Here is a 22011-nt window from a genome sequence, read left to right as displayed (position 1 = left end):
CTTTCAATATTCCATATTTTCTGTCAACAATCTTTGTTTTCCCTTTAGGCCAAACTTCTAAGAAGTAGTTTATTTTGTTTTCCTTAAATTGAACAAATCACAAACTATGTCCTATTTATTTTTTAAGGAAGTGCCCTATCTCTTGTTGAAATAAGCAACATGCTTACTTAAGGATATGAACCGCAATTAAATGTCTTCAGTTTCAGTTTTCTCACTACCATTATCCTATCCTTCTAATAGTAATAAACAAATAAATCAACAATGAAACCTAAAAATTACCTTAGGCTAAAATAAAATGTCCTTTGTAAATTATCTGAGTGATTTAATCTGAAGACACAGGTCAACCTTCCTAGGTGAGATTTATATAGGAATAAGTGTCCTAATATAAAATTATATGTTTTACGGGAAATCTCTAACGATTTGTCAATGTCTTCCCTGCCCTGCATATTTTTATTTATTAGAATTCTGGTGAGACTTTGCCAGATTATAGCTAAGAATAATATAGTGCCATCAGACGTAATTTAGTTTATCGCTTAAAATGTTTGCTTGATCACAACATTATTCTTTTCATTTGAATCTAGCAAATTGATAGGCTAATGGTTCCAATAGTTTTCCATTGGGGATGCATATCAGAAGTTTTACTCAAAGGTCTATGCTTACCATCTCCTCTGAAAACTGAAGTTCTTTTCAGATATTGTAAACATATTTACCTGATCTATTCCTGCCATGGCCTTGAGGAATTCCAGTATATTTGCATAATATCACTCAAGATGATTATAGTACATGGACTTTTTCTTCTGTAAAAATTATTTATATCAATTTAATAAGTCAAGTATAATAATAATCAGTGTCATTTGAAAAATATTTTTCATCACTATGTTCATACATATTTTGTTTGAAATATTTTGAGGTAAATTTTATTATCTTGTTTTTGTGTGCTACACAACTAACCAAATCCCTTTAGTATTTATATTGTTATAATAAATTTTCATCAGACAATTCATACTTTAAGATTATCAGTAATAAACTAGCCAAAGACATTATAAGTATTGTCATGTGCAGGTAGTTTCATTTTACTCAGCCCCTCCCTGAAGACTCTGCCTCCAGCAAAGAAAGAGGGGCTCAGAGTCCCAAAGAAGCAGACAAGTTCATGAGCTCATGCACTCACTAGCTTGGAGCCCTGGTGACAGAGTGGTTAATGTTGGGCTGCTACCATCAAGGTCAGCAGTTCGAAACCATCTGCGGCTGTTAGTGGGAAAGACATATCATTCTATTCTTGTAAACTGTTACAGTCTCAGATGCCCACCGGGTGAGTTCTACTCAGTCTCTGTCGATCTCTGTTAGTCCACACTGACACGACGGCAGGGAGTTTGGGTTTGTTTGAGTGGAACAAGAGCGAATTACACAGGGCTCCTGAACTGAAACAAATGAGTGTAGTTTGCATAAGGGATGCTGCTACGTGTATCAGAGAGCCCTTGCTCTTTTGCCATAAACTATCCATACCTTAACAATTTGGGAGACTCTGCTTGGTAAACTGAAATTAAATATTGCAATTTGTACCTTTCCCCTGGCCTGGCCGCACCAAGCTTCTTGCCATCCTGAATTTAGAAGCTTTAACTGCCTATTGTTACTTTGCATGACGATATAATTACCTCCATAGATTCAGTAAGATTGTGTCCTCCTTTTGTTTCTCCATGGATACAATTTTTGAGGATAGATGTGCAACCAAGGCATTTCCTGGAGTATCATATTTGGAAATAGTGTTAATTTAATCAGATATCACCAGCCACTTCTAAGGAACTGAGATTAACTTTATGAAGTCAAATTTGACTCTCCAGCAAACAGTGGCCTGCCTCTCTCCAGCAAACAGTGGCCTGCCTTCAGGCTTAGTACAGCCCTACAGTGGTCAGGTAGGTCACTTCCCAGCTTGCCAAGGACTTTGAGTTATTTTGAGGATCCTAAGTAGAAAGAGATTTTTCTACATTTATAGGCACTGCAGGTGAAATCCAATGGAGAATGTTTCTTGAATTTAGCTTCCTAGCCTCAGACTAGCAAATAATGAATGGCACCTTATAAAATGCCTGTGAGGAAGCAGTTTTTTAAAAATTTAGGTGTTCGTGGTTTTGCCCATTCCTCCCCTTGCTGCCATCTTTATGTCTGAGAACAAACCTGAGGCCCAATGTTTGTTAATGGGGTAAAAAATTGTATAATTTATGGCAGTAGTTTGAGTATTTTGTTTACGGTTTGGGTTAACCACACCCCCACTCAGGAAGTCAGTGAAGATGAATCAGTACACTTCAGAAAATAAAACGAAAAGCCACTGAGATGTGATATTTGTCAGCAGGATTAGTAAAATACTTTTGATTACCTGGTCTTTGGGGTATATCGCTGGGTGAAGGAAGCCGGCTTTGTCCTTGCAGTGAAAGTATTAGGAACAGCACGGACATTGCCAGCACACCGAATTAGGACAAAACAGCCCTGATGGCCTAGTGAGTTCCGCATGGGGCGGGCGGCAGAGCCACAAGATCAAGCATTTGAAACATCTGACAAAGAAAGAGGTGGCTTCCTGCTTCTACTCAGAACCTCGCCCCCAGGGGCACTTCTATGCTGTCCCCTTGGGTCACTCTGAGTTGGTATGGACTTGATGGTAATCAGTTGGGTTTCCATTTGGTTCATTAAGCCGACTTGGCCAAGGAGACTGGCAGACATGCAATGTTGTCAGAGTAGAAGTGTCAGCAAATCTACTCGGGTAGCCTTCTTGAGTTTAGGGGCGTGTGCAAAAATAGACTGCACTGGGTTTGCTGTCGGGTCAAAAGTAATAAAAGCTACTTTCCATGTGGTAATGTTTTGAGAGTGTTTCGTGTGTCCAGGCTCTATGAAGGTCTACCTATTCCCATCTGAGAGTCCTAATGAAAATGTTCAGCAAAGAAACATAAAGATCTACCCGGTAAATTAATACTCTTAAAATAAGGTAAACTGGTGAGACCCAAATAACAAATCTATGGGGGCTACTTTCAAACTATATAAATTGCACATATCAATACAAAAGTATTTTATCTATCAGCCTGCAAGTCAGTTCCATTTGCTTGGGCAGCACTTTCTGTAGAAGTGCCAGCTTCGCCCCCAGTTGCCCATTGACTTCAATTGTTCTACTGTACAAATGTTTCTTTTTGTCAGCTTCACCTTTGAACCAATTATAGCATCGCTCTGTGCTCATCATTAGGAGTTAAAGAAAATATTTTAACACGCGTTCATTTTACATCTGTATGGGAGCCATGATTTTACCCTTTTCTGAAAACTATCTTTTAACAAATCGCTTACATTAATATTCCTGCTGTGCTCAGACACTGGATGAGAAGAGTTTGCAGAAAGCATGGCCTCAGCATGAACACAGTAATGGATGCAGAGGGGAAGCAGTTCAGACCATCAGTCAATTATGCTCCCAGCACGAAGAGACCCGAGCAGCACATTCTTCTGGCTACTGGAGTTATATAAATACATTTTAAGTTCCTGCTGTGCTTCCACTATACAATGCTTAAAATATGTCATTTTTCAAAATTCAAGTTCAAATTTCAACATTTTGTTATTAACCTAAAAACACTTGGAGATGTTACAAGAAAATTAGAATCTTATATAAAACTTATATTGAGGCACTATGTATGTTATATAAACTAAATAAATGCCTTGGATTTCTCCTTTCTAAATTGTATTTTTGCATCGAATAAGCTATTAAAAAGTATAATCAATACATATTTTCTACCTAAGCCAAGACAAATTTAGTCAATTATATTGTAGCCATAAATGTAGAGATATTACAATTATTTCTAGAATTATAGAGCTTCTTTTAATTTAATATAAGCTACAATATCAGTAATAATATTTTGATAGTTCATTACCAACATAGCAATTAATATATTTGAATATTTTTGCCAATTGGTGCACATTCTAATCATTTCTTACAGCTAACATTTTAAAATATACATTATTAGCATTATTTTATCCTTAAAGTGGCCATCTTCTTTTTTTAGAAATGTAGTGATACATGTTTTTTGGGGTTTTTTATGCCAATTTTCATTTATTATTAATTCCTTCTTGAGTCCCCATCCTTTCGAAAATCTTACAAAAACTAGTATTTCACTGCAAAGAACAACTTTATTGTACATGTTGTTCATTAGCCATGAGTGTTTGTCATCCCCGGAAAGCTGCTGGGCCAGCACACAAACACAGACCGTTTATATTCACATTCCACTCTCGACTAGCAAAAAGAACCGTCCTCATTTAGGTAAGTAAAGATTAAACACGATGATGCAACTGAACATCTATGACAGGATGATTTCTAGGCAGCAATGTGTTAGATGTATTTTTAATCACCTTTTATCTGAGGGGCTGTATGTAAAACAAAGCAGTCACTGAGAAGTTCCAGGTCTTCAAAGTTTTAAATGCACAGGTAGATGGCGAGAGTTCCTGGCAGCAAGTTGTAAGGAGCATCTTCCACATCCACGTCCTCTTGTAATTTCCGCACCATTGTGTCCTCCAGCTGCTTTCCTTTGCCTGCCAGGTGCCCGGAGAAGATGGATATTTTTCTTAACTTCTTTGATGTCCTGAACTTTCTGTAGCTCTTTATTTTTCTTTAACCTGTTCATTATGAATGTGGCCTGGCGCTTCTGCTTGATCTCTTCAACCTTCCTCATTGCATCAATGGTTTTACTCCATAGCTCTCGCTGGTACTTGACAGGCTCGTTTCTACGCTTCTCAAATTCAAACGAGTTATCCACTGTAAGCTCTTTACCGGCGGCTTTCCGAAAGGCCTTGGTCCACCTGACCTTGCGAGGATTTCGCTTCTTCTTAAAGTTTTTATGACATTTGGATTTACAAAATCGGAACACCTTACAGTCGTTGCGCACGAACATCATGCCGTGGCTGGGGTAGATGGGCCCCGAACAGAAGTACCACTTATCTATACGCATGTTGAACCCGCATGGAAGCTACCCGGCCCGACGAGGACCTTGAGAGGAAGTGAGTGATACATGTTTTTCTAGAATAAGAGTGGGACTTGTTCTCCTTAGATTTTAATTTTGATTCATGGAAATAATCCTTTATTAAAAGGTTCTTTTAATTTTAATTTATTTATATGTATATTGAAAAAAGGACAGATTTCAATAGAAGTCAATTGAAATAGTCAATATCATACAAGAGTTAGCCCATTTATAAGAAATTGATAGAAGTGACAATATATAAGTACAGAATAATGCCTACTTTGTGTGTTTTTTTGTCAACACTGTCTTACTGGAAAGGTATTTTCATAGATACACTATACTAACTTCATAGCAACATGTTAAAATCAGAGTAGTGTGCTTCTAAAAATACTTTGAATGAGGGAATATTTAGTAAAAAAAAATAGTGTTCACATTATTTGCATCACATGATGGCAAGCTATTTTAAGTAAGAATTCAACATCTGCCCATTCCAGCATGGCTGCCACCTATGGATTATCTCCATTCAGGACGAGCATGAAAGCTGGATATAATAGGAGGGGGGAAATAAACTAAAGCAACTCCATGCAGATATGGCCAAGAAGAAAGAAACCATTGCCATTAGCTTCTCTATAGAGGGGTTCCGAGGCTATACAGTTTATAGGAACAGATAGTCTCATCTTTGTCCCATGGAGCGGCTGGGGGTTTAAATTGCCAAGTTTCTCGTTAGTTCAAATCCTTCCCTACAACTGCACCTAAGCTCTGAACAGGGACAAGAAACGATGTGCATTGTCTGCAGGGTACTTTCTATTTTACTATCATCTTTTACCATTTATACCCCCTTTGTCTTGTAGGATTGCTTGAGTCATAATTGACTTGATGACAGTGAGTTTGGGTATATTTGTGGGGCGGGGGGCTTTATTACCCCTCCCTGCCTTTTCTCTATACATGCTATTTGATACATAGAAATAATTGTCCTAATCCAGGGAGTGGGGAATTTAGACATTCTTTTCTCAAGAAGTGAACTATAATATATGTTTGAATGCCATGTAACTTTTCTCTGTGAATAGCAAACTAGCTATGGTTAACCTAGGTTTCGGATGACCTGTGTTGTTCTATTGATCCCTCTCCATTTATTCTGGAAGTAATAAACCCCTGTTGCTCACTCTGCTACCAGTGTCTGGTCTGTGCTCTGCTCCAAATGGTCCTTCATTAAAAACTTGTGACTAGAGTGACATCGAAAGACTAGAGTGAGCATTTTTGGGAAAATGAATATCCATGGGGAATAAGCCTGTGGTAATGTGAAAGTCTGCATTAGTCTGCAGCAAAATACAGATTAAAACTGCATTGAGCTCCAATTACCAATCCTCAAAAATAATTATAAAATGTTGACAAAGCCAAATGTCCAAGCCATGGAATTTTTATACGCTGCTAATAGTAATGTAATTTTGTGAGATTTGACAAACTGTTCTTTGGGGTTTACTGAAGCTGATCGTACACATTCCTTATGATCCCATAATTGTGGTAATACTTTTATGTATGCATCTGGTACTATTTCTATTCATATATATGCGAAGGGGTACCCCCCAAAACAGAATTTTTTTCAAAGCTATCTATTTAATTTTTTTTTACAAAACAACCTTATCACTTTCAAAGTATTCTCCATTACGTTAAATATATTTGTCAAATCTGCAGTGACATTCTTGGAAACATTTTCAAACTCATCTGTCTGAATGGCTGACAGCACCTCCCTCATTTCTTTCTTCACCTCTTCTACATCTCAAATCGCTGTCCATATTCACAGCCCTCTTCATGCACAGAACAAAAAAAAAGTTGCATGGAGAGAGGTCAGGTGAGCAAGACGCCTGGGGCAAGAGAGGCGGATTGTCATGATTAGCAAAACCAGTCCCCAGTCTGCCACATAGCAGCCCTTCCTTTATCACACACTGTTATGCTATCTTTTCATAATCTCTAAATAGAAAGCTTGATTAAGAGTCTCACCTGGTAGATCAAAGTCCAACTGCACTACAAGTCCACAGTTTCCCTCCATTTGGGAAGTTGATGGACATCCAGAACAAGGTTTGTTATCAATCAATATTTCACCTTTTTGGAAACAAGAAAACTGCCCATACACTTATTCCCTGTCTTGTACACTGTGTTCAACATCACAACAGTGTCTGCGGCATTTTTCTTGAGCAGGAAACAAAATTTCACAGCCAAATGCCATTGTCTTAAATCGGCCATCACAAAAAAACAGAGTCCTAGGAAAACTGCTTTTATGAAAAAATTCACTGTGACCAGAGAGAACTTTCACTGGTGATGCCAGGATGCCCTGCCCTCCTTCTCCATCACTTTTCGTTTCTCCTGTGTGCTCTAATCAGATGTGCCCCTCTCCCCAAGCTATAGCCGAGTCCTGTTCTCTGAAGTGCATTCTTCTGAGGGGGAAGAAGGGGTGGCCCCAGAGGTGGGATTGTGGCCAGCCCCTCAGACCTTTCTATTGGTTCCCTGGTACATGCCGCTCTGTCGTATTCATGTCTTGGCTCATCAGGTTGAAGTCTGGTCTCTCTCTCCCTTTCCTGTGGAAATTTAAACAATACCCTCCCCTTGGATAGATTAGTGCCCTGCTCTCCCCCTGCCCATGTTTTTGTCTTTTTTTGCCCCCTCTTTCTTTTCCCCTCTTATTTAGTTGGCTGCCATACGTATCCCTGGATTGAGTTTGACCCCTGCCATGGTTGCTGGACTTCACGCCAGGGATTTATGTATATAGTAGCTTTTCCCCTGTGCTACTTTTTTTGGTTGTTTGTTTGTTTGTTTGTTTGTTTGTTAAGCTTACCTCAGAGGACTCATACTGTACTTGTCCTTTTGTGCTTGGCTTACTTCACTTAGCATGATTTCCCCCAGTTCTTCCCATGTGGCGATGTGCTTCATGTAGTCATCACTGCTTTTTAGGGGTGTGTAGTACTCAACTGTATGTATGCACCACAGTGTTTTTGATCCATTTGTCTGCTGATGGATATTTGGGTTGTTTCCAACTCCTGGCAATTGTGAACTGTGCTGCAATGAACATTGCAGAACAGATGTCTGGCCGTGGTTTGTTTCTTGCCTCTTTGGGGTATATGCCCAGGACAGGGATTGCTGGGTCATAAGGTAGCTCAATTTCCATCTGTTTTAGAGATCACCAAATCAATTTCCATAATGGCTATACATACCTACAGGTCCACCAGCAGTGGATGAGAGTTCCTATCTCACCACAGCCTCTCCAACACTTATTACTTTCTGATTTTTTTGAATTGGGCTATCTTTGAGGGTGTTAGGTGGTATCTCATAGTTGTTTTAATTTGCATTTCTCTTATGGCAAATGATCGGGAACATTTTATCCTATGTTTATTAGCCATTCAGATTTCTACCGCTGTGAAACTTCTGTTCAGGTCCTTTGCCCACCTCCTCAGTTGGCAGTTAGTTTGAAACTATGTACTCATCTATTTGTTAAGAATTAAGATTGCAGATGGACTTTGGGCCTTGACTCAAGTACTCCCTCAATATAAGAACACTGTTCTAACAATCTGTGATTCTGTGATGCTCACCTTCCTAACAGGGTAGAGAAAGACAAAATACGTGCTTAAGCAAATGTGGTGAAGAAAGCTGATGGTTCCTGGTTATCAAAAGATATAGCATCTGGAGTCTTAAAGGCTTGAAGATAAACAAGCAGCCATCTAGCTGAGAAGCAACAAAGCCCACATGGAAAAAGCCCACTAGCCTGTGTGATCATGAGGTGTTGATGGGATCAGGTATCAGGCATCTAAGACCCAGAACAAAATCAAACCCAATGTGAATAGGGGGACGGGGGTAGGCATGGAGTAGAGACCCAATGCCCATCTGTAGATAATTGGACAATTCCTCACAGAGGGGTCACAGGGAAGAGATGAACCAGTCAGGACACAGTATAGCACTGATGAAACACACAACTTTCCTCTAGTTTTTGGTGCTTCCTTCACCCCACTATCATGATCTTGATTCTACCTTACAAATCGGGATTAGATCAAAGCATGCACACTGCTACAGATAAGAGCCTGCAACACAGGGAATCCAGGATAGATAGCTCCCTCAGGGCCAACAAGGAGAGTAAAGATACCAGGAGGATCAGGGGAGGGTGAGGGGAGAAAGGGAGAATTGATCATAAGAGTCAACATATAACCCCTCCCAGGGGGACAAACAAAGTAAAAGTGGGTGAGGGGAGATGGAGGATGATATAAAATATAAAAATAATAATCAGTAACAAATGAAGGGTTTGTGAGGGAAGGTGTGTGGGGGAGGGAGGGTTAAGAAATGGGGAGCTGATATCAGGGGCTCAATTGGGAAGAGGATGCTTTGAAAATGATGATAGCAACATATGTGTAAATATGCTTGACACACTGGATGAATGTATGGATTGTGTTGAGAAGTAAAAACACCCAATAAAAGTATGTTTAAATATATATATAATATTCACTGAGTTTTAGGTTTAAATTAATCAAACTTTATATATGATATGCACATACTTTAATGTGTATATATAACATACCAGAGTAGACCAAAAATTGCTACAAAAAGATAAAACCTTTATTAAACAAAAATGTCAAAATGTGAAGTGACTGCTCCTCAATACACCCTCCTCTAGGTCCATGTACTCCTATAGTCAGTACTTCCATCGCCCCCAGTTTTCCTGGAATGGAAGCTCTCACTTCCTCACAGGACATAAACTTTAAGTGTTCTTTGCATTTGGGGAGCATAAATACATCTGAGGGGTCAAGATAAGATCAGGACTGTAGGGTGGAATGGTAAGTTTTCCCAACAAAATTTTTAGAAGATAGACTTTGCTATTCTCAAAAAATGAGCAGGTGCATTGTCATGATGGGAAAAAAAATTAAATGTGTGGTGGGTGAAAAACGCATGTGCTTTTTTTCACCAATGCAGTTTTCTATTTTGTATATTTAGAAAAATCTTCATAATAAACCCCCTTTGTCCTGTGTCCTTTGAGAAATTCAATCAAGGTTACCCCTTAAGAATCCCAAAAGGCAGTCCCCATAACATTGTGTGCTGACCTCTCTCCCTTAAAGATAACTCTCCCTACTGATCCCCTAAAGCAAACAAACAAACAAAAAACTCATGATCATTGACTTGATGCCGACTATAGGACACCATACAACTTCCCTGTCAGTTTCTACGTCTAAGTCTTTACAGGAGTAGAAAGCCCCATCTTTCTCCCATTTCCTGAAAAGCCACTGATTAATTGAAACATGCTCTTAGAATGTTCTTTGTAAATCCAAAACTTTGTCTCATTTATGATTCATTCTATAAAATCATCATTGGTTTTTACCTTGCTTAAGTGACTGATGCAAAGATCAGCCATTTGACCTAACTGATATGCCCACAACACATTCTGCAAGCATGGAACTGAAAGTTTGCTGAGACCAAAATGTTTACTCAAACTTGAAAAGATTGAACCTCGAGAAATCCCAACTTTAGCAGCCATGGCATGAATTCTCTTCCACAGATTGCTGGACGTCAGCTAAGTTTCTTCATTTGTCCAGGTTGGCCCTCTCCTTCTTTTGGCTCAACTTCTAGAGGTTTTTCTGACCTTCCCTAAGACATTTACTCAATGAAAAGTGTGGTTTTGGTTGTACATTGGCAGCCATCTCATAAAGTTGTTGCAAAACTTCCATGATTTGGAAAAATGCACACTTGAGTTTTGTTAAAAACTTGGAATTAGCTCTGACCTAAAAACCATTTTATTCCATGGCACAAAGACTGTCTCCCCCCGCCCCCCCAAAGACACTCTAGCAAGCCTAAGACAAGCATATTCCTAAGACAGCTTGTCAATTGTCTACATTCATCTCCTGATCACAGAGACATGTTTGAACATTTTTTGTTTGTTTGAAAACACATGCATTTAAGTCCTGAAACTCTGGTAGCAATGCTTTTTTACTTATACTTGTTTTTACAAAGTTGTCCCTAAAAATAGGTTACAAGTAACAATTATATTGTCTCTATTGTTGAAGTAAGCCTTTAAATGTTGAGAATGCTTAAGCTTATTTCATTAGCAGTAATTCTGTTCAAAGTAAAGTGTTTACAAATAAGTGAGATACATTTTCTTGAATATATTTTTCAAAAATAATTTAAAAAATAAAAAGTATCCAATTCATTGAGTGTATGTTTTTCTCTGTATATCTTTTTTTCAACAAATATGAAATGAATGTCCACATGCCAACTTAAAACTGAGCCTTCAGTATGGATTAGAATTGAATGTAAAAAAAATCAAAATCCTCACCAATGAAACAATAGGTAACATCGTGATATCTAGAGAAAAGCTTGAAGTTGTCAAGAGCTGCATCTAGTGCAGATCCACAGTCAAAGTTCATGGAAGCAGTGCCAAAAGATAAAAAATGTTTTGCACTGGGCAAATGTGATGCTGCCGGAGACCTCTGGGACTGTTGAGGAGCAGGGAGGATCCTTTGATGACTAAAGTGTGCCTGATCAAAGCCATGGTCTTTCAATTGCCTCATATGCGTGTGAACGTTGGTCATTGAATACGGAAGACTGAAGAAGAATCTATCATTTAAATTGTGGTGCTGGTAAAGAATATTGAAAGTACCATAGACTGCCAAAAGAACAAATAAACCTATCTTGGGAGAATTATGGCTAGAGTGTCCTGTCGTAATTGCTTCTTGAAGGCGAGGATGCTGAGACTTCATCTCACATATATTGGACATGTCAGGAAAGACCAGTCCCTGGAGAAAAACATCATCTTTGGGAAAGTAGAGGAAAAAGAAAAAAAAAATCCACTGAGACGGATTGACAGCACGGCTGCAACAAGGACTAAACGATAAGAACAATTGTGAGGATGGTGCTGGCCCTGCAGTGCATCCTTCTGTTATGCACAGGGCCACACCGAGTCAGGACCAGCTTGGCATCTAAAGCAACAGAGTAGAATGGTGAAAAATGAATGAAATATTTTTCTATACTCGTTTTTTAAAGCCATAAAATAATCATGTTTTTAATCGCCTATGTCAGTAAATAAAATTATTGCTATGAAATCATAGAAACTTCAGCACACACGCACAATCATAATGTGTAGCTATCATTTTTCAACATTCCTCCATCCATGTCTATACACTGCTGAAGGCTAAAGGTAGTTTTCCCTTCTCCCAGGCCCTTCCATAAAGCCTTCGGTGCTCCTTGATTTATACCCCTGTAAATGGAAGTGTTGGCATCATCCAGGAATTCGAATTGTGTTTCTTTGAAACTCTCTTTGCGTTTTTGAAACAAAAATAAGGTGGAAAGGGGACAAGATCAGGGTTTAAGGTGACATAGAATTATTTCCCAGGGAATGCTCACCATCCAGGCTTTTCCCAATCATGCGCTGCCATTAAGTGGAATCTGACTCACGGGAACCTTATATATGGTTTCTGAGGCTGTAAATCTTTAAAGGAAAAGAAAGCCTTATATTTCTCCAGGGGAGCAGCTGGTGGGATTTGAACAGCCAACCTTGGGGTTAGCAGTCCAATGTTTGCTGGACAGTACCAGCAGAACTCCCATAGGACCAGCCCCAATACCCTTAAAAAATGAGCAGATGCATTATTCTGATCGGGGGTGGGGCCGGGGGGACTTCCTTGGTGTAAGTTTCCTGTTGTTTTTTTTAATGACCAGTCAAGTTTTCTCTTTTCCTAAAATTGCTTCATAGTAAGCTATCTTGTGACCTTTGACAAATTCAATCATAATTACTCCATCACAAACACCTGTACCCCAATCACCAAAATCATCACCATAAATCTTTGCCTTGAATTTAATTTGCCCAGCACATCCCCTCAGAAGTCATTCCTTTTTCTAGGCTTTTTATTTGAAGGCACCCTATTGAGACTAAGTGAAATGTGTTACTGAGAGAAGTCAGTCCTCACTGATTACAGATATGTTTTTAAGCATGGTTTGCTTAAAATAAGCTTATGTGTGTGTGTGTAAACTGGAACATTATTAGTAATACTTTTTATTTACCCATGTATTCAAATTAAGAATAAGTAATACACAATCAAAAGGAACAGAAATAAAAATTATAAATATTTTAAAATGGAGTTCCTAAATGGACACAAATATAGCCATTGAATAGTAAGTGCAAAGAACAAACTCTAGATAAAACACCAGCAACCAGCAAACTTGTTAATTAGAAATAGTTTTGAAAAAATACATAATACATACCACAAACTATAGTGAAACAATGAAGCTATTTTAATTGAAAGATCATTTAAGAAGACAAGGAATTTGAACAATTCTATGTAATCAGACTCATCAAGAAAATAAATCATGGAGAAATAGCAAAGAAGCAATACTGGAGAATTTATAGCTGAGAATTTTCCAGAATTGAATAAAGCCAGAGTCCACATATTTTACAGGATCAAACATTATGTCAAAGCATTGACCCATAAATATTACAACTTGGGAAATCACATGGGCACTTCCACTCTGTTGTGATGGCTCCCTGGGATGTGGGATCAGTTTGAAGGCATCCAACAACTTTATTCTACCACAGAAAGCATAAGAAATTATTCCAAAAACAATTCAGGTGCCGTCAGAATACTCTTGTTGTTAGGTGCTACTGTGTGGTTTCCAACCCATAACCACCCTGTGTTTAACAGAAGTAACCATCAGCTAGTCCTGAGCCATCCACACAATCTTAAGCAGGAGCTCTTTATTTCAGCCACTGTGTCCATCTATCCCATTGGAGCTTTCCTCTTTTCTCCCACCCTTGTCCTTTACCAGGCATGACTTCCTTTTCCAGGGACGGATCTCTCCTGAGAACATGTACCAATTACCTGAAGCAAGTCTCACCATCCTTGCTTCCAAGAAACACCCCGGTGGTGCTGCCTCCACGACAGGTGTGCTTATCCTTTGGGAAGTGCACGGTGCTCTCAGCACTGTTCCGCAGCACCAACATTCAAGTACATGAGTTCTTCAGCCTGGGGGAGAGACAATGGCTAATATAGGACCTGGATTTCATCACTTGAGTGATTTCTCTATTTCCAGAATCAAATTTTGGGAGAAAAAATGAATAAGATTTGTCTAGCCAATGGGTCATTTTTGAATTGTATTACATTTAGATAATTTAGTATAAAGCCCATTTAAATAATTGCACTTTCTAACTTGGAGATCAAGCAGTCACATTCTCAAGACATTTTCCCTCAGCCTGCAGTTATTGCTATCTAAATTGCAGTAGGCTCTAATTTTGGGCTCCCTGCTGATGTCATATCCTTAGGTTATGAAGTAAAAGTGACAAAATTAGGATTTGATGTTCTGGTTCTTCAAGTTGTCCGTACTTAATTAAGGTTTTCATGAAATAGTTTATTGTGTTGCATATTAAATCCACATTCTAATTCTCTGAGGAGATTTTTAAGTTGTTTGTAGATATAAAAGGCCTTTAAGTTGTTTTTGTTTTTTTCAAAATCGGTTATTCTAGTTAAATAATGCTCAAATATTTAAATAACATCTCTTTTTAAAATTAATGTTAAGATTTTTATTTTCACAGCAGTGTGTCAATGCTTCCAGTAACACCTGATAGTAGAAATCTGATTATTGTAATAGGTGTTTTATTAACTTTATACTAAATAGATTTTACCAAATAAAGAGGAAGCACACTATTTCAATGTTTTGTTTTGTTTTTTTCTAAAATTGAGTTTCAGCACTCATCAGCCCTCCAATGACACAACAGGTGTCTCTGATGTTCTAACCCTAACACTTAACAGTTCAAACCCCCTGTGGTCATGCAGAAGAAACATCCTGCCAATCTGCTTCTGTTAAAATGGTAGCTAAAAAAAGTCCTATGCAACAGGTCTCCTCTGTACTGGCTGGCGTTACCATAAGTCAGAAACAATTTGAGGGCAATTGATAACAGTAATGTGCATAGAGTTAAAATGAAAGACTTCGAAAAGGTTTGTGCAAGTGATCTCTTCCCGGCAGAAATTAAAGTGGGGCAGCCCAGTGTCGGATGCTGACTGCCACACAGAGGGCGGCCTGGGGCACGCTTGAGGACCTGAAAACGGTAGGCTATCTACAGGGTAAATCTGCTACACAAGATCTCTTTAACCTGTTGAAAAGCAAGGATAAGACTTTAAGGACTCGGGTGCACCTGATTTGAGACATGATATTTTCAATTGCTTCATATGTATATGAAAGTTGGACATTGAATCATGAAGAACAAAGAAGAAGGCATGCATTGAATTGTGGTGTTGGTGAAAATATGGAAATGTACCATCAACTGCCAAAAGAACAAGTAAATCTGTCTTGGAAGTACAGCCAGAATGCTCCTTAGAAGCAAGGAGGGGGAGACTTCCTCGCAAGTATTTTAGACATTGGTTCCTGGGAAGTCACTCAACAAGATGGCCTGACTCACTGGCTGCAACAGTGGACTCAAGCATAGGAACCATTGTGAGGCTGGCACAGGACCAGGTAGTGTTGCAGTCTGTTGTACCTAGGGTCATTATGATTCAGAACCAACCCTCTGGCATCTAACAATAACAACAACAACAACAACAGCATCTACTGGCAGTGTTCCCAGCAACCAAGACAACAACTGCTTCCTGAAATGCAAATCTTGGAGATGCAAAAACACACACAGAGTTCAAGGAAGACACCATTTTATAAAACTGAGTCCATGCACCTAAAAGAGAGCGAGCGAGCATTTTCTTGAAGAGAGAGTCATTGTATAATCTATGCAGGAATCAGAAAGCAAGGGAATAAAAAGAAGGTGCCACACCTCAATGTGTTTCAGTCATCACCCCACAAAACAGTGGTGGGAGAGTACCAGCTGGAGCCCTGAAGGCGGGAGAGCAGGTGGAAAGGGCTGCAGTCGATTGGCACCTTCCAGTCTCCTATGCCCAAAGGATGCCAGGAAGGTCAACTAGCAGCACCACTGCGTGCCGAGCTAAAACTGAAAGATTTTGAAAGAAAATGTGGAAGTGATAAGTCCCCCATGACTTCCTAGCTAGGCTCTCATCCTACAGAGCTGAGTCTGAAAGAGCTAGAAAGATTTGGACTTAGCGCTGCCCTCATCGGAAAGGCATTTCATAAGTCACCATCAGAAATGATACCAAGATTAAGGAGAATGCTGCCCTAAGCCATTTGGAAAATGTTCATAAACCAGGGAAAATAAAACAAGGGGCCAGCCACATCATTAGAAATCTTTTCTCTGCCCCTATGGTAGTATCTTAAACTCACAGAATACCATTTAATATCTTCCTAGAGTCCAGGTCCTAGTTGAGCCCCCAAAAGGACTAACATAAATAGGATCACATTCCAGATTTGTACTTGAACAAATATATGAACCTCCACAAGACAGTGCTCTGTTGGGGTACCAGAAACTAGCAGTCTAGCAAGCTGATGAAGCCATTGCTGTTTTAAATCTCATGGTAGCATAAGTTTTGGGTTTTCTTTTTTTAAAGATAATACAGGAAACATAATTACAGTTTCATAGTGATAGAGGGTTGTCTCAATGAAATAAGGGACAGCATTCGGGAAAAATTGTCATTTGTCTCCCTTTGCATGCACACTGGACAGAGAGTGTGTTAATGCGTTTCTTTATTTCTAAAGATATTATGGTCAGAGAAGCAAACAAAATAGCTCATTTTACTTTGTAAAGATATTCGGATAGTTTCAGATGCAATGATACCTCTGCTTTATCTTTTACCAGGTTAAATGAGATCAATTTCCTTACTTCATCCCATTTGTTGATTCTTCATAGCCCAGAAAGACCCACTGGATGTATATCATTTTTACAATTATTTCAATTATTTGTTTCAGCCACATTTAAAGCATCTTTTCTGAAGTTATAAATGCAATCTGCTAGATTTCCTAGATCTGCTCATAAATCACAATAATGCAGTCAAATGTGGGTTTGTTTTTAGCATAATGGCCATGATTACATCTACACTCTTCCAAAACACATGATGCTACATTAAGAATGGTCAAATAAAATCTCCTGCTAATCCAGATCTCAAATCATTCTTAAATTATGTTTGTTTGTTTTCTGTTTTAAGTTTTAGAAATATAAAGATAAAATCTTATAGAAAGTCTCCCTACATCCCATCTTTGCTTTTAACTCTAGTTACAGCCAGTTTTAACCACTAACTTTGCATTCTACAGGATTTTAATCATATTTAAATGTATTTTGTTCTCTTATACCTCTAAGGAGCCATTTGAAATATTCAATATTCTTATTTCTCAAAAGGCATCTGCAACACTAAGCACAGAGGGGCATGGGTGCTGGTGCCATCTTTGTTTTCATAACACACTAAACCAAAACAAACAAGCAAACAAACTCACTGCTGTTGAGTTGATGCTGACTCAGGGTGACCCTACAGGACATCATACAACCGACCCTAAGAATTTCTGAGAGTGCAACTCTTATCAGAACTAGAAAGCCCTATATTTTGACTAATGTCAAACAGCTGACGTTGCAATTAGCAGCCCTATTTGTAACCACCAGGGCACCAGGTCTCCTTCTGTACACATTAGGGAATCAGCATGTATCTGCTACTGAAGAATAGTGTCACAGATAATATAACAGCCACACAACTAGAAAGAAAACCAGACACTATAACTGTTATTTATATGTAAATCAATGCACAACTGCTAATGACAAAATTAAAGATTTTCACCGACTTCTGCAGTCTAAAATTGATCAAACATGCAATCGAGATTCATGGATGGTTACAAGGGACTGCAATGTTAAAGTCGGAAGCAAAAGAAAAAGATCAATATTTGGAAAATATGCCCTTGATGATAAAAACTCTGCTGGAGATTGAATGATAGAATTTTCTAAGGTCTTTTCATTGGAAATATATTTCTCAACATAAATGGCAAGTATAAACATGGATGGAAGAGAGACTATAGAAAAACTCACAATCATCCCTCAGAACAAGCTCAAGAACTAACTGTGAAACAGACATCATTGTTCGCGTGGAATATTAAGTTGAAGAAAACTGAACTAATTCCAGGTGCATAAGCAAATGTGGTCAAGAAAGCTGATGGTGCCCGGCTATCAAAAGAGATAGCGTCTGGGGCCTTAAAGGCTTAAACATAAACAAGCAACCATCTAGTTCAGAAGCAACACAGCCCACATGGAAGAAGCACACTTGCCTGTGTGATCACATGATGTCGAATGGATCAGGTATCAGGTATCAAGGAACAAAAAAATCATATCATTGTGAATAAGGAGGAGCACAGAGTGGAGACCCAAAGCTCATCTGTAGGTAATGGGACATCCCCTTGCAGAAGGGTCATGGAGAGGAGATGAGCCATTCAGGGTGCAGTGTAGCAACGATGAAACATACAACTTTCCTCTAGTTTCTAAATGCTTCCTCCCCACCTACTATCAGGATCCCAACTCTGCCTTACAAATCTGGCTAGGCCACAGGATGGACACTGGTAACAATAGGAACTGGAAACACAGGGAATCTAGGACATATGATCCCTTCAGGACCAGTGGTGAGAGTGGCAATACTGGAGGATGGAGGGAAGGTGGTTCGGTGGGTTAGAAATGGGAAATTGATTATAAGGATCCACATATAACCTCCGCGGGAAATGGACAACAGAAAAGTGGGTGAAGGGAGATTCAGACAGTGTAAGACTTGGCAAAATAATAATAATTTGTAAATTATCAAGGGTTCATGAGGAAGAGGGGGAAATGAGGAGCTAATACCAAGGGCTTAAGTGGAGAGCAAATATTTTCAGAATGATTGGGGCAATGAATGTACAAATGTGCCTGATACAATTGATGTATGCATGGATTGTGATAAGAGTTGCATGAGACCCCAATAAAATGATTTTAATGTAATTTGAATATATCCTACCAGAATTTAGTGATCATCTAAAAACTAGATTTGGTACATTTACTGATTTCTTTGTCCTTTTAGAAGTTCATGATACTTTCAATATTCTTCACGAGCGCCACAATTCAATTGCATCAACTTTGCTTCAGTCTTCCTTATTCCATGTCCAACTTTCACATGTGTATGAGGTGATTGAAAACAACATGACTTGGGTTAGGCACACCTTAGTCTTCAAAGTCATTCCCCTACTTTGTAACACTTTAACGAGGTCTCCTGCAACAGATTTTACCCACTGCAGGGCACCGTTCGATCTCGACTGCTGCTTCCATGAGCATTGGTTGTGGATCCTACCAAGATGAAATCCTTGACAACTTCCATCTCTTTTTCATTTAGCATGATTTTCCCCCATTGCCGCCAGGGTTTCTTAAAATAGTGTGGTGCCAATATCAGGAAGACTGTTAGATAACTTAAAACCTAATCGGATATACAGAAACCCCAATGAAGTTAATGTTACTGTAGGTAAGGAGATCCTGGAGACGTTAAGGAACCAGCTCACTGTCATATCCGTGCAACCCAAAATGCTCCTCAGAAAGGACAGCGGGGTTTTCTCTCACATGGTTTGGACATGGCATCAGGAGAATCCACCCTTTAGAAAAGGACATCATATTGTTAAAGTAGAAGTTCAGCTAAAAAGAAGACCCTCCGAAAGGTCGATGGACCCCGTGGAGATGGTGAGGATGGTGCGGGGTGAGGCAGTATTTCATTCTGTTTTACGTGGAGTCGCTACGAGTCAGAACTGACTTGATGGCACCTAACCACACTCACTGGCAAAGCTTATTTGTGGATCAAGATCAGGCCTTCCTTATTACTGCCACGGTCACCCTGCTACCTATGCAAGTTAAGTTCCAAACAAAGGGCATAGAAAACACATTCTACATAAATTGTGATGTGCATGAGATTTTTTAATCTTAGAAAAATATGATTATGATACATTGAATATGGGCGTGGTGTTAGAAATGAAGCTGGAGATTCCATGATACACTTTTGCAAACCCAATGACTTGTTCACAGCAGATACTTTTTTGAACAACACAAAAGGCAACTTTACAGGTGTACTTCCCCAGAGATAGTACACTGAAATCAAATTGAAGACATGTGTGGTAAGACAAGATGGGAAGACCAATATCAGCAGCAAAGATCAGACCAGAGAGGACTGTGGAACAGACATCATTTGCTCATATGTAATTTCAGGATAAAGCTGAGAAAAGTGCAACAAATCCACAGGAGCCAAATACGCCCTAAAGCCTGTCCCGCCTGAATTTTGAGACCATTTCAAGATCAGATTTGATGCACTGAGCACTGATGACAGAAGACCCGATGGGCTGTGGGAGACCAGCAAGAACACCATATAGTGAAAAAGCAAAAGGTCACTAAAAAGGTAAAGTGAGGAAAGGTCAAATTGGTTGTCAGAAGAGATGCTGAAACGTACTCTTAATCATAGAGTAGCTATAGCAAATGGGAAAAAAGGAGGAATTCAAAGAGCTGAATAGAAAATGTCAAAGGGCAGCTAGAGAAGACAAAGACAAATATAATAAAATTTTCAAGGACCCAGAGCCAGAGAACCAAAAAGGAAAAGCAAACTCAGCATATCTGAAACTTAATGAACTCTAGAAAAAAATTCAAGCTTTGAATTGCAATTTAGAGAGTTCCTGCAGGCACTATTGAATGATGCAGGAAACATCAAAAGAAGATGGAAAGAATCCACAGAATTCTCTGGACCAAAAAGAACCAGTCGACAGGCCACCATTTCAGGAGATAGCATAAGAGCAAAAATCAAGGGTGCCAAAAGAAGAAGTTCAAGATGCACTGAATGCACTAGCCAAAAACAAGGCTTCAAGAATTAATGGAATACTCATTGAAATGTTTCAGAATCTGAAGAACCATTGGAAGCATTCATGCATTTGTGTGAGGAAATTTGGAAGACAGCTACCTGGCCAACTGACGGAGAGACATCCATATTGTGCCCATTCCAAAGAAAGATGACCCAAGAGAATGCTCAAACTATAGAATGATGTTCAGATTGAACCCAAGTAAAATTTTGCTTACGACCAACCAACAACAGTTGCAGCAGTTCGGTTTAGATTAGAAGAGGACATGGAACAAGGGATAGATATCATCGCTGATGTCCGCTGGATCTTGGCTGACAACAGAGAATACCAAAAAGATGTTTGCTTGTGTTCCCATGCAAAGTCATTCAACTGCATGGATCCTAATCAACTGTGGATAACCTTGAGAAGAATGGGAATTCCAGAACAACTCATTGTGCTCATGTGGAACTTGTACATGGATCAAGAGGTAGTTGTGTAAACAGAATGAGGGGATTCTGTATGGTTTCAAATAAAGAAAGGCGTGTGTCAGGATGGGGTCCTCTCTCCATACTTGTTCAATCTCTATGCTGAGCAAGTCAGCAGAGAAGCTGCCTTCTAGGAAGAAGAGTGTGGCATCGCCACTGGAGGAAGGCTTACTAACAGCACACTGTACACAAATGATACGCAACTCTGCTGAACAGGAGGAGGAATTGAAGAATTTGCTGATGAAAATTAGTCTTTGATAAGGATTATATCTTAATGTAAGGAAGACCAAAATCCTCAGAACTCAACTCTTAGTTAATATCATGCTAAATGGAGAAAAAGCTTAAAGTTGTCAAGAATTTCATCTTACTTGGATCCATAACCAGTGTTTATGGAAGCAGAGGTTAAGAGACATTGCATTAGGTAAAGCTGATGCAGAAGAACTCTTTAGCATGTTGATGAGCAATGATGCTACTCGGAGGACTAAGTCAGGCCTGAGCCAAGCCTTCTCCATTGCTTCATGATGCATGTGAAAGTTGGACATTGAGTAAGGAAGTCCATAGTAGAGTTGATGCATTTGAATTGTGGTGCTGGAGAAGAATATTGAAAGGACTATTGACTGCTAAAAGGACAAACCGATCTGTATTGGATGAAATATGGCCAGAGTGCTCCTTAGAGGTAAGGATTGCAAGACTTTGTTTTTGTCAACAGAGATTAGTACCTGGTGAAGGACATTGTGTTTGTTAAAGTGGAAGGGAAATGAAAAAGAGGAAGGCCCTCAATGAGATGGATCGGCACGTTAGCTGCATCAGCAGGGCTCATGCATAGGAACAAT

General features: G+C 39.2%; 1 pseudogene; it reads right to left on the bottom strand.

The window, feature by feature from the left end:
• Positions 1-4435: 4435 nt before the first annotated feature.
• Positions 4436-4967, bottom strand: LOC142456164 (putative ribosome biogenesis protein RLP24 pseudogene; annotated as a pseudogene).
• Positions 4968-22011: the final 17044 nt, after the last annotated feature.

The sequence above is a fragment of the Tenrec ecaudatus genome, chromosome 9 (genome assembly GCF_050624435.1).
Source record: "Tenrec ecaudatus isolate mTenEca1 chromosome 9, mTenEca1.hap1, whole genome shotgun sequence".
Classification (NCBI taxonomy): domain Eukaryota; kingdom Metazoa; phylum Chordata; class Mammalia; order Afrosoricida; family Tenrecidae; genus Tenrec; species Tenrec ecaudatus.
Note: the sequence above shows the minus strand (reverse complement) of the source record. Positions and strands in the feature narration are given on the sequence as shown.